The following is a 13653-nucleotide window of genomic DNA, read 5'->3' as shown; positions in this document are numbered from 1 at the left end:
CAAAAGCTTGAGACTGTTTTGGTCGGTCCACCAGCAGCTTGTGGACCTTGTTCTCACCCAAGGAGTTAATGAGCTGCTCAAGATCCTCGTCAAAAAGCAATTTACCCTTGAAAGGCAAGGTGCCCAATCACGCCTTGGATGCCGGGTCCACTGACCAATTGCGTAACCAGAGAAGCTGTCTGGCAGAAACCGCCGAGGCCATTGCTTTCACCTGGACTCTGAGAAGATCGTACAGGGCGTCCGCCCCATACGCAATAACACCTTCCAACCTTTCAGCCTGCTCAGCCTCTGCACGGGGAAGGTCCTGGGTGCCAAGTAATTGCTGAACCCACCTAAGGCCAGCCCGCTGCATGAGACTGCTGCAAATAGTCGCCCGAACTCCCGATGCCAGTACCTCGAAGATACGCTTAAGGTGGAATTCGAGTTTGTGATCCTGTGCATCCTTCAAGGCCGCAGCCCCCACCACCGGAATAGTGGTGTGCTTGGTTACAGCGGAGACGGAAGAATCCACTGTGGGAATTTTCAGCAGTTCCAGCCAGTCCTCCTGGAGCGGATAAAGCTTATCCATGGCTCTCCCGATGCGGAGCCCTGCCTCGGGAGCTTCCCATTCCCGTAGGAGAAGCAATTTGAGCATGAGGTGAAAAGGAAAAGCAGAAGCCTGGGCCCGGAGTCCCGCCAGGACTGGGTCCATGTGCTTAGGTAGTGCTGCCGTAAGAGTGTCCGCTGGTGGACCCTCAACTCCTAATTCCTGGAGGACAAAAGGAATGAGGGGTTCCAACTCCTCCTTCTGAAATAAGCGGAGGACCCTGGGCTCATCCCCTTCGAGAGGAGGAAGTGTTTCTGCCAAATCCACAGCCGGATCTGGATCCGGGGTTCCCACAGGTGCCAGAGGGTCCAGACAGGAAGGGGCCCCCGGGACCACCCGCACCCTGACAGCCCCCTGTGGCTCCGGGGCAAGCGGAGGGTCCAACCGCAGAGGGGGTCCTCCTACTTCTGCAAGCTGGCCAGGTAGGATTTGTGCATGAGCACAAATTCTTAAGAAAAACGAGGCCTAGACTTGCCCGGGGGGGGGGGGGGGGGAGGGGTCACCCACAAAATAATCATCCCCTGCGCCGAGCAGCCCCGAATCGGGAGCTGTTAAATCACCCAAAACTGCCACTGTTCCTGCAGTTTGCCGTCCCGGTAACATAGAAACATAGAAATGACGGCAGAAGAAGACCAAATGGCCCATCCAGTCTGCCCAGCAAGCTTCACACATTTTTTCTCTCATACTTATCTGTTTCTCTTAGCACTTGGTTCTATTTCCCTTCCACCCCCACCTTTAATGTAGAGAGCAGTGATGGAGCTGCATCCAAGTGAAATATCTAGCTTGATTAGTTAGGGGTAGTAGCCGTTCTCTTAACACTTGGTTCTATTTCCCTTCCACCCCCACCTTTAATGTAGAGAGCAGTGATGGAGCTGCATCCAAGTGAAATATCTAGCTTGATTAGTTAGGGGTAGTAGCCGCCGCAATAAGCAAGCTACACCCATGCTTATTTGTTTTACCCAGACTATGTTATACAGCCCTTATTGGTTGTTTTTCTTCTCCCCTGCCGTTGAAGCAGGGAGCTATGCTGGATATGCGTGAAGTATCAGTTTTCTTTTTTTCTCCCCTGCCGTTGAAGCAGAGAGCTATGCTGGATATGCGTGAAGTATCAGTCTTCTCCCATGCTGTTGAAGCAGAGAGCCATGCTGGATATGCATCGAAAGTGAAGTATCAGGCACATTTGGTTTGGGGTAGTAACCGCCGTAACAAGCCAGATACAGCCTGGCCATGCGTCTGGAAGAGCGACCCCAGGCTGGATTTAGCTGCGCTGCCTGGGAGGGGCCTTCCCCACCCGGCAGGCATGCAGAACATAGCCCTTCGCGCGAAAATCACGTCAACACCTTCCACAGGCTGGGCAGCAGTGTGATCGCGGCATTGTCAATGAAGAGAGCCACGAGCACAAAGACAATCAGCTGATTAGGCTTCCCTTCGCTGCCGGAAAGAGCAGAGGCAGAGGACTGAACCCTGCTCACTCCTGACTGAACACCCGGCTGCCGACGACAGAGGTAAAAAGACTGAGCTAGTGGGGAGACAAAATATTTAAGAGTACCTCTGGCTTTATTTATTTATTTATTTCAAAAGGAAAGCAAGAGAGTATTATTATTATTTATTAATTTTTCTATATTTTAAAGGTAGCCAGGTGAGGGGGGGAGTGGCTGGACCACCAGTTTCACCCCCTTAGGAGCACTGGGAATAGGGGCTTAGGCTATGCTGCAAGAAAAAAACATAAGGGGCCAAGCCCCCCTAAGCCCCCCAAGAGCATGGAGACAGTGCTGTCTCCAAAGGATAAAAAACAGAGCCAATTCCTTCTTTTTTTTTTTTTTTTTTACTAAAATCAAGAAGGGTATTTGCTTGATCCTCTAGGGAAAAAAACGAAACTGGAAATAGGGCTAAACTAGCCAAGATCAGGAGACCGCAGGTTGAGCTGATCCATCTGCTGGTGACAGAAATACTGAAGCGCTCCAGGGTAGGCTCTGTCCTGATGTAGGATACCCTTTCAATTTTGGTCTGTCTCCATCTGCTGGACAGGAGGCTCAACCCATGGTCTGGACTGATCCGGGTACGTACAGGGAACTATGGAAAGCCTATGTCTGCTAATAGGGAGGAAAAGTCCCTGTTTCAGAGTATCTGATCATTTTAATTTTGAATGTCTTACACACTTAGGTAGTTTTGAAGTTCTCTTTTAGTATCCTGATCATAAGGCCATTGATGCAGTGGTCTGGCCTGGAAAAATATTCTCCCACAAGTGTCACCTTGCTCTTCTCTGCGATGTTATTTTATGTCAGAAGGTTTGCTCTGGTCTTTAAATTCTGACCTGATTCACCGATGTAGCATCCCTCTTCACATCATCTACAATAGAAATGCACACAGCATTAGTAGAGAAACATAAATGTGATCCATTTATGTTGAATGTCTTTTCCATGTCTTGTGAAATGTGTTGGCACAGTTTATTGCAAGTGATATCTTGCAAATTTACATTTGCAAAAAAAAAAAAAAAAGTCCAAGTGTACAAACAGTGCCATGTTCTGACAGTATTACAGCTGGCTGCTTTTGAAGAGTCAGGAGCACTAGGGCCATAACCCAGACCTTGTTGGTGAACAGTAGACGCACAAAGATCATCTAACAGGAATATTTGTATTTCCTTGGATATACTCACATTGAACTATAGTTTGTGTTCATTACTAAGCTGCATTGCTATGTAAAAATGTTGCAAAATTTTGAGCTAGGATTCTCTATTTGAATCTAGTGAAAACATCACAGCATGGTGGCATCAGTTGCACACTTTGACTGTTTTTGTATGTGTAAATTTTGAAAAAGATAAATATAAATATCAAAATTGCCTTCACCAAAATTCAGTATGCACTGTTTATTCAGAATGCAAAAACATGCTATTGAGTAGTATTATCATGGCTCAGATAACCCTCCATATTTTTATATCCTTTTCTTAAAAATTAAATCAGAGCTTCTCATGTTCCTGTGCTCCTGAATGTGAAAAACAAAGCTGCTCATTCAGGAGCATAGGAACATGAGATAAGTTCTAAAGAGAAAGGATATAAAAATATGGATTAAAAAAAGTTTCATGATGTTCAACAAAAATAAATATGGATATGGAGGTTTTTCTGACCCATGATAATATCCGGATAAGTGCAGATATTCGGCCTTAACTGGTTAGACCTGCCATACAGCTGGTCTAACTTACCCAGATTTAACTTACCTGGTTAAGCAGAGACTTATACAATTCTGGTCGCCGCATCTCAAAAAAGATATAATTGCGATGGAGAAGGTACAGAGAAGGGCTACCAAAATGATATTGGGAATGGAACAACTCCCCTATGAGGAAAGACTAAAGAGGTTAGGACTTTTCAACTTGGAGAAGAGACGACTGAGGGGGGATATGATAGAGGTGTTTAAAATCATGAGAGGTCTAGAACGGGTAGATGTGAATCGGTTATTTACTCTTTCGGATAGTAGAAAGACTAGGGGGCACTCCATGAAATTAGTATGGGGCACATTTAAAACTAATCGGAGAAAGTTCTTTTTTACTCAACGCACAATTAAACTCTGGAATTTGTTGCCAGAGGATGTGGTTAGTGCAGTTAGTATAGCTGTGTTTAAAAAAGGATTGGATAAGTTCTTGGAGGAGAAGTCCATTAATTGCTATTAAGTTCACTTAGAGAATAGCCACTACCATTAGCAATGGTTACATGGAATAGACTTAGTTTTTGGGTAATTGCCAGGTTCTTATGGCCTGGATTGGCCACTGTTGGAAACAGGATGCTGGGCTTGATGGACCCTTGGTCTGACCCAGTATGGCATTTTCTTATGTTCTTATATGCAGCATAGTCGTGCCGTTGAATATCCCATTTAAGTTAACTGGGTAAGACTTATCATGTTTTTTGTTTTTTTTAATATCAGGCCCATTATATCTTAGACAGTATGCCAAATTGGTGTTCTGCAAATAACAGTATGCCACACTTTGGACATAGGTTTTCAAGCATGCTTTATTTCCTTCCAGTCATCTGTTTCTTTTCTACCTTAGCTATGTTTTTTTACTTCCAAAAAAAATTAAGGTAACTGAATATGTTAAAAGGGCACTAGGAAAGCAATGAGCCAGAGCAACTTTTTGCATCTGTAACATGAAAGATAAAACTCATTTGACAGATGGGAGCAAACTTATTTCTGGTTTTCTTCTTATAAAATCATCCATTAAATCTTTCCTGATAATTTTCTTTGCACAAATGATTATGTTTTTGCCACATCCTCCTTCTGCACCACACAGAATCCAGAAGAAATATAACCCAACCATTAAATACTTCTACTGCCCTAAAAAACAATCTATGAAAGCCATTTTAATTGCTCCTATTGTAAAGTCCTTAGACATCTCTCTCTGGCTGAGACTAATGCCAGCCTGCAGAATAAATTCATCATTCACTTCTTAATAGATGGAAAATAAAACAATTTAGCTTTTGCATGCAGATAAATCAGGCAAAACAAATTGAATGTTATTGCTCCAATCCCAACTTCAGGTTAAGGGTTATACAACCTTGAGCTTTCAAATATTTCTGCATTTTTATTTTAACTTAAGACCCTCCAATCCCTCAGGAGAAGTTGCCATGAAGATATTTACACACAATTCTGCTTGTAGCTTAATTTTTTCCTCCATTACTTACTGCAAAACAATATCCGTTTGAAGATATGATCTTTATATATTAGAACAATTGTAATAATAAAATCCATCTGTTCCTGATAGTGAATGCATAAATAGCAATGATGCTTCAGAGGCCTGAACAGCTTAGGTGATTAGCACAGGGAAACAGAGAAATAGGAGGGCAGAAAAAGTCCATTATGTCCTCTCCAATCTGCTCGTTCACACCAACTACTCAGCTTTATGATCCCTACCACTCCCTCAGAAATCCTCTACCATCTAGGGTACTGGTTTCAGGTCAGCTCACACCACCACCAATTGAAATTCAGTTCCATCTAAAGGCCATTAAGTGGCCTATGGAATATGAATTGTTGGTTTCAGCCAATTACCAATGAATAGGTGTCTATCTCATTCAAAAAAACCTTTATGAGATGACTCATGCCTTGGCTGCAACCCTATGCTCCGTGCTGCAGGAGATCAATGTTCATGTCCCCTTTTAGGGTGAATCATAATGATGGTGTGGTGTGCTCAAGCTCAGGGAGGAAAGATGATTCTCATGCAGGGTGAAATGGGGAGGAGGAGAAGAAACAAAAAACGGAGGCCCAAGAATTGAATGGGCATGGAGACTAAATTACTCTCACTCTTTAGCTATGCTGTTCTGGGTAACCCTAGGCAAAGATATATTTCTTGAGCAGCATAGGGGAACATACATCACCACTGCTTGTGCTGCATCTGTCCATTGGATAAAAGGAAAATTTAAAGTTACCAATGCTACTAAACTAGTACCTTTCATGAGTACAAAATTTACAATAAAATGTCAAAAAAAAGACATGATCCTCCCATCCTGTGACATCCTATAAATGTGATGTCACCTGCAAAGGCTTAGAAGGTGAACTCTATACAAATTCCCCATTAGCCCAACAAAGAACCACCTGACTGAAAGCTATGAAAAAAATAGTTTTCATGCACATCTTTTTCTAAAAGGTTAAATATAGAAAATGCATGAAAATGAGATTCATTCTCTTTGACTATACAACTCTCAAAGTATTTTTGAAAATGTCAAAACTCTGCAAAGCAGCAGCAGTTTATGCTAGGCAAAAATATATTCAAGCTAGCCACAGTACGTTGAGTATACATAAGCTACTTTTTATGAAAATAAAATCTGCCTAACAAACGCTTACATCCTAGTTTTGCTATTGATGCCATCCGCAACTGGTTCAATGGGACATGAGTTTTATGCCTCAAGGTGAAAATATTCTGGCAATGAACCCAAAAGAGAGTCAAAGGAAAGCTATCAAAATCAACAATGAAGTCATGGTATGGCTTTGATTCTAGTTTTTATCATCACTGATTGTTTTGCAGAGTTGGAAGCAGTAGCAGATGAGATGGAATGACATTACACTCATATCAAGCATTGCCACTAGGTCACTTGACTTGGCCTTTGATAGGCAATGTTCAAGCAGCATTTTTCTCAAGAAATCTTCTGTATCTTGATAGGAACTGATGCCATCATGTCCAGTCAAAGCAGGGCCGGATTAAGAGGGTAGGCACCCATGGGGGGGGGGGGGTTTGGCACTAGGGACGATCTCTCCCACCCAAAATACCCCTCCCTTCCTCACCTACAAGTTGAGCTTCTCTCCTTTTGGAACATGAAGATGAAGGAAAAGTCAGCACAAGGCCTTAGCTGGCCTTGCACAGGTTTCCATAGTAACAGGAGGCCCATGAAGGAGGAAGGAACATGGTGCGCCACAGGGTCAGTCAACGAGCCAGGGCTGCTGAAGACCCCATGCTGATTTGTTCCTTCATTTTCCAGACAGCAGTTCTGCGACAACAGGCTCCAATTTGGGCATGGCAGCAGAATCACCTACTCTGTCATCTGCTAGTTGATACTTATTTTGTTCAAGGACGATTCTTGTATATTATTTCTGCGGCTCCAGGATGTGGGCGGGGGGATATCTAGGGTTTGGTCGGGAGTGTTGAGACTGTTGTTTGCTGTTACATTATGTGTTTATTGTATATTCTGCTCTTATTGTCTGTTAAAATTCAATAAAGACATTTATTCAAAAAAACACCAGTCAACACCATCAAAAAAATAAAATCTTAATCAATATTACCACACATCTTATACATGCATCATTCATATTTCTGCTTTTGCTCTCACTGCCATTATCTTCAGAGCTACTACAAAACTAATCAAAGACTGCATGAAATAAGAAAACCACCTGTTTTATAAAATTTAAATAAATTGGATCGCAGATATATGCATATACTGGATTATAAAAAATCCTAAGAGTCTGAGGACTACTGGCGAAATTCCTACTGATGTCCACATCTCAAAAAATGTCTCGTTACAATTATGAAAAATTTGAGAAATACTCAAGGGCAGATTTTCAAAGGGATATGCGCGTACCCCCCGAAAACCTGCCCCAAGTTCCCCCTGCGCGCGCTGAGCCTATGTTAAATAGGTTTGGCGGTGCGCGCAAGCCCCGGGATGCGCCTAAGTCCCGGGGGCTTGTTCGGGGAGTGTCGGGGGCGTGTCATGGCGGTGTGTCATTCGGGGACGGGGCCGCAGGCGTGGTTCCGGCCCGGGAGCGTTTCGGGGGCGTGGCCGAGGCCTCTGAAACAGCTCCCGGGCCAGGGAATTGCGCGCCGGCCAGCTGGCCGGCGTAACCTTTAAAACAAAGGTGGGGGGGTTAGATAGGACTGGGGGGGGTGGGAAGGAAAATTCCCTCCGAGGCCGCTCCGATTTCGGAGGGAACGGAGGCAGGCTGCGTGGCTCGGCGCGCGCAGGCTGCCAATTTTGGGCAGCCTTGCGCGCGCCGACCCCGGATTTTAAAGGCTACGCGCGTATCTATTAAAATCCGGCTTACTTTTGTTTGCAACTGGTGCGCGGGCGTACTTTTAGAAAATCTACCCCTCAAGAGAATAACTTTCAAACAACTGTGTAGTTGCATAAATGTGCATATATAGCCATGCAGAGATCTACAATATTTTATGATACGCACGTATTATAAAAATTTGTATGTCTACCTTGCAATGTATACTTATGCACGAATACATGCAATGCACTGAATTTCATTGCAGCATGCTTACTTTTCCTACCAATTTTTAAAATATGCATGCGTATATTATGTGCGAAAATAAAGTAGGACTTGCTCACATAAAATCCGATTTATGCGCATAAGTCAGTATATTTTAAAACATGTGCACATAATTGAAATTACCAGTTTGCCCAGTCCTTCTGCAAGTCAGAGACCCTCCAGATTCTTCAGCCTGAACTCCCCCCAGTACACCATAAACAAGGCTGATATTTACACAAGACAATTAGCAGATGTAAAGTCACATAAGTTGCAAATAATTGCACACGAGCCTCTCATAAAATAGTAACTTGAGTACATAACTGTGGTGCCATCCCCAGGCCGCCCCTTTTATTCAAGTGTGTATGTGCACGTGAAACTTAAAGTACCTGCGCACTTTCGATAATTATAAAATAGCAACTACGCGAGTACAGGATACTTAGGCACATAATGCTCATGTTTACAAACGTAACTGTGAAAATTATCTTAACAGTATCTAGAGCAAGGCTTTGCTCTACTTACATAAACTCCAAGTTTAATTCAACAATCAGAGCTAAAAATGTGATTTGTGTTAACCAGAAAACAAAGAATGCAGATTATGAAAGTGACAGTTCAGAATAATGTTTATTTAATGCCAATCTATCTTGAATGCAATGTTTAACAATTATGCATCACTTTGGTTTTTCAGTAATTTATTCTTTACTTCTTGTCAAACTCTGAGAATAAAATCTGATCTACATAGTGCGTCACATAGCACTCTATAATAAAACTCCAACAGTGCAGTGTTACACATCCCAAAGTGGGCTGTTTTTCTACTCCCCTTTTCTTTTGTTATTTGTTTTACTGCTGCTGCATTTATATCACAAAAAAACCATCTCAGAAAAAGTACACTGTGCATTAAATGGAGCGGTTTCTGTTCTGAAAAAAACAAATCCTTCTATCAGTTTCTAAACTACATTCTAGTGACTGTCTCTGTAGGCTATTTTCACATGTTCGTTCTTGTCTCTTTTGTTAGAGTTTCTAAAAGTAATGATGGCTTTGTAGATAGTAATACTGTGAAATCTTCCTTTTCAAAATGCTGCATCAAATTTTATCATCCCATTTATTTGGCATGGAGAGTATGAGTTTGCATAGCAGTGATAACAACATACATTGTGGGAACCCTTTCAAACAGCAGTATTTTGCTTTCCAATTTTGCTTCTGCTGCCTGTTTGAACTGTATACTAAAGTGAAATGCAAAATCTTGAAACAGAAAATATTTAGTATTTCTGCATTACTGAGTAGAAAACAGCTTGGCAATTCTCTTTAGAACCCCCTACAAACATAGGCTACCTGACTGCTATGATATCCTATATAAGGAATGTACTAACTACTTGGTATGTATTCTCTATATTAAGACCATCTACCAAAAATATTTGTATATGCACAGCTTAGTGATCATTAAGAGACAAAATTTCCATATATGTATGATTTTGCTCAATATAGTAGCACTATCTACACGCCTATGATTCTGAAGGTTATTGTCCATGTTTGGCTTCATTCTGATGAGTGTGAAAAGTTTAGATGGATCACAAATAGTACAGTGCAAGAAAGCTGAGATAACCAATGATTAAAAGAGCTATAAAATGAGTAGGCAATACAAAACATGTTGGCTGTGAGCCGGTCAAGGCATTCACCACCCAGGAGTTTGCCGATAGACAAAACAAATGCCAATAAACCAATACACCAAGCAGCTCAAAGTAGATGAGGTGGGTCAAGTCAGTCAAAAGTTAGGAGCAACTGGTGCTCTGCATACTGTTAAATAATAATAATAATAAAAACATGCCCTTTTATAACATTTTATTAACAGCTGGTCAGGTGCAATGCAAGCTCAAGCAAGGAAAAAGGATGACCTGGATGTGAACAGCATAAAGTTATAAAACGTTGAATTTGCTCCCCTTTTTGAAACAGATGCGAGGAATAAATGTATAGCAGTACCACTACCGCTATAAGCTAAAGATCTGGCTGGAGACAGTCCAGCATATCCGTGCATATAAAAACTCTTCTTTGCTTGTCCCATGTTTTCTTGAATTTGGGTACTGTCTTTGTTTCCACCACTTCCCCAGGGATGCTGTTCCATGCATCTACCACCATCCGTACATATACACAGGTCTGTGCCCTCAAACCCCACCGGTGGAGTATAGGAGTGATATGTATGTGATGTGGGAGCACAGGGTGTACATATGGCTGGCCGCATTTTTCCCCTTGCACTCTTAACTTTGTCCCTATCTCCTCACCCCAGCTCTCAGCTCCTCCCAGTTATGCCGCAAGAACACCCCTGACTTATCTGGTCAAATTTTAGCCAGTTAAAAAGTTACCCACCTAGAATTTAGCCGGGTAACTTCTGATTTATCCAGGTAAATGCTTCTGAAGATGGACCTCAAAATAGATAAAGTAATGGGACAAGACAGGATACATCATAATGCAGAAAGGAAACAAAGAATTTCTGGCAATTATGCTGGCTGATCTCTCCAATGCTTCTTTAGAGCTGAGAGTAGTTCTGGAGACAGGTGGATGTGGTTCCTCTTCACAAAAGTGGAAATAAAGAAGAGGCTGGAAGTACAGGCCGGTTAGTCTGGGACGGTGAGCAAATTAACAGAATCGCTTCTAAAACAGAGGATAGTGCAGTTTCTGGAATCCAATGGATTGAGAGAGCCAAGGCAGCAGGGTTTTACCAGAGGTAAGTCTTGTTAGACGAATCTAATCAAGTTCTTTGACTGGACGATGAGAGAGCTGGATCAGGGGAGAGCACTAGAAGTGGGGTATTTGGATTTCTGTACGGTCTTTGACACAGTTCTGCATAGGCTACTTATAAATTAATTGGGCATTCTTGGTAAAGGCCCTAAAGGGACAGACTGGGTTAGAAAAGGGTTGAATGGGAGGTAACAAAGTAGTTGTAAATGGCGTTCACTCTGTAGAAAGAGGTGTTACTATGATAGACAAATAAAATAATTACAGTAGGATATGCAAAACTGTGCATCCTACATAGATTGAAATCATTACTAACAATCTACAATTTTTTCAAATATAGATTACTGTAACTCCAATCTGTTAAAAAAACTGCAACTACTACAAAATGCAGCGGCAAGACTCTTAACTGGAACCAGGAAATAAGATGCATTAGAGTTGGATATGAGGTTTGCGAGGTTTATTTTTGAATAATGTAATAATTTCTATTTTAAGACCCCTGAAATAGCCACTTAACTGACAGATGACTTAGACAAATGCATAAATAATAATTAAAAAATTACATCTCAGAGCAGTAACTGTCCATTCCTTATTGATGAGGATTATTCATCACTTTAAGTTAGATTTTGGGGATTTTAGTGAACCAACAAATATCACTCTTACTGATGTGTGGAAGTGATACCGGTAGTGAAAATGGATAAAGACCTTGACCCATATTAACTTCTCAATTTGTCTTGAATATGGGAGAATCCAAGTTAAAAGAACATGCGGCATGTTTGACTATAGTAGAGTCTATGGTGGCCACTCTGGTTCCTCAGAGGGCCTCAAGTGTCATTTACTAGACAGTTTAATGTGCCACAATTAGTTAGAAAGGTTGGAAAATGCCCAGAGCAGGAAGAACTTGTGTTTTTTTTACATTTCGGAGTGGAGTAGCAGCCTAATGGTTAGAGCAGCAGGCTATGAACCAGGGTTCAAATCCCACTATTGCTTGTGACCTTAGACAAGGCACTTTACTGTCCATTGTCTCAGGTCTAAACATACAGGGTCATTCATCAAATCGCATTAGGGCCATAACACAATAAAAGGGGTCTAATGCGTGATACATGCAGGATCTCTATCCAGTCGTGTTTGTATGCAAATTTGACAATGAGTATGCAAAAGCTAGTTTTATGCAAATTTTATTTTATTTATTTAAAAGTATTTATATATCATTTTTAAAAATACATTAGCAAAACGGTTTGGTTTACAGGAGAAATAAAATCAACAAAATTAAAATAGATTGTAGAAAAAAGGTACATAAAAATGGTATATAGCTACCTAGGGTAACTAATTTAAACAAAATTATTTTATAACAAAAAAAGTTTATGCCTTGAGGAAAAGTGGAGGGGAAGGAGGAGACGGGTCAGGAGAACAAATATAAGGGGATGAGGGTTATCTCTTGGGAGAGCAAAATTGGGATGAATCAAACTGAAAAATATCATGAAGACGTGAAGGGAATGAGCGGAGGTTGAGTGGTGAAGGTTGGATGAGTTGGTGGTATGTTGAAAGCAAGTTGAAAAAGATATGTTTTGAGAGATTTTTTAAAATGAAGTGGATTTGATACTGAGTGAAGGAAAATTGGGAGAGAGTTCCAGAGTGAGGGCCCTGCTACTGAGAACGCTCTTTTTCTGGTGATTTCTAATCTTGCTAGTTGAGGTGATGGTATGTCAAGTAGGTTTTGTGTTAATGATCTTAAATGTCGTGTGGGTTTGTAGATGCGGAGTAGAGAACAGAGCCAAGTGGATGAAGAATTGTGTATTAAGCTGTGGATTATGGTAAGAACTTTGTATTTTATCCTAAATTTTATGGGTAGCCAGTGGAGAGATTGTAAGATAGGAGTAATGTGATTTCGAAGTGAAGTGCCAGATAGAATATGGGCTGCACTGTTTTGAACCATTTGTAAAGGGTATAATGAAGAATCAGGTAGACCTAAATAAAGAGCATTACAGTAGTCTAGACCAGAAAAAAAATTAGAGACTGAAGAACCGTTCTGAAATCACAGTGAAAAAGAAGAGGACGAAGACGTTTTAACAGTTGAAGTTTATAGAATGATTTTTTTGTAAGAGAGGATGTGTGTTGTTTCATTGAAAGATCTGTTTATAATGACTCCTAAATTTGTATAGGACTCCTACCGCTTGTGGCAAAAATTTATCGCACACTAACATGGGATTTAATGTCAGAAATAATGCCTTTTTGTGCGTTAGAGTGGAAAAATTTTTATTGCGGGATAGGCGCCGTTATCGCACATCATGGCTATAATGGTGACTAATATTGAGTGCTAAAACAAGGGCTTTTCTCATACATCTACATAGCCCTGCCGGGCCAAAAAAATATTTTTTCTTACCTGCCATTTCGGCCTAAATCTTCTATGTTAGGGAGGAAGTGTAATAGTGGGATACAAGCTGTCTCACTGGTCCATTTATGTAATGGAAGTGGTATTTGTGTGCACATCTGCGCGTAGATATCAATAGGGCGCACATGTAGGCGCTTTCAGCCTATTTGATACCATGTGTGCATTTACGCACCCATGTTATAATAAGAACATAAGAACATGCCATACTGGGTCAGACCAAGCGTCC

The 13653-nt window shown here is 41.4% G+C and overlaps 1 protein-coding gene across 4 annotated transcripts in view; it reads right to left on the bottom strand.

Annotated features, from left to right (window-relative positions):
- Positions 1 to 13653, bottom strand: part of FKBP5 (FKBP prolyl isomerase 5) — an 86513-nt gene that overhangs the window by 49921 nt on the left and 22939 nt on the right. For 2 of the 4 annotated variants that reach the window (XM_029573428.1, XM_029573431.1), the window contains exon 2: positions 2742 to 2935. The exons of 1 other annotated variant lie outside the window; for it this stretch is intronic. The gene's annotated coding sequence lies outside the window, so the exon portion shown is untranslated. The remainder of the gene's footprint in view (positions 1 to 2741; positions 2936 to 13653) is intronic. One more of the 4 variants, XM_029573430.1, reaches the window with a different exon arrangement.

This window comes from Rhinatrema bivittatum, chromosome 12 (genome assembly GCF_901001135.1).
Source record: "Rhinatrema bivittatum chromosome 12, aRhiBiv1.1, whole genome shotgun sequence".
NCBI lineage: Eukaryota > Metazoa > Chordata > Amphibia > Gymnophiona > Rhinatrematidae > Rhinatrema > Rhinatrema bivittatum.
This window is presented reverse-complemented; position numbering and strand designations above follow the sequence as displayed.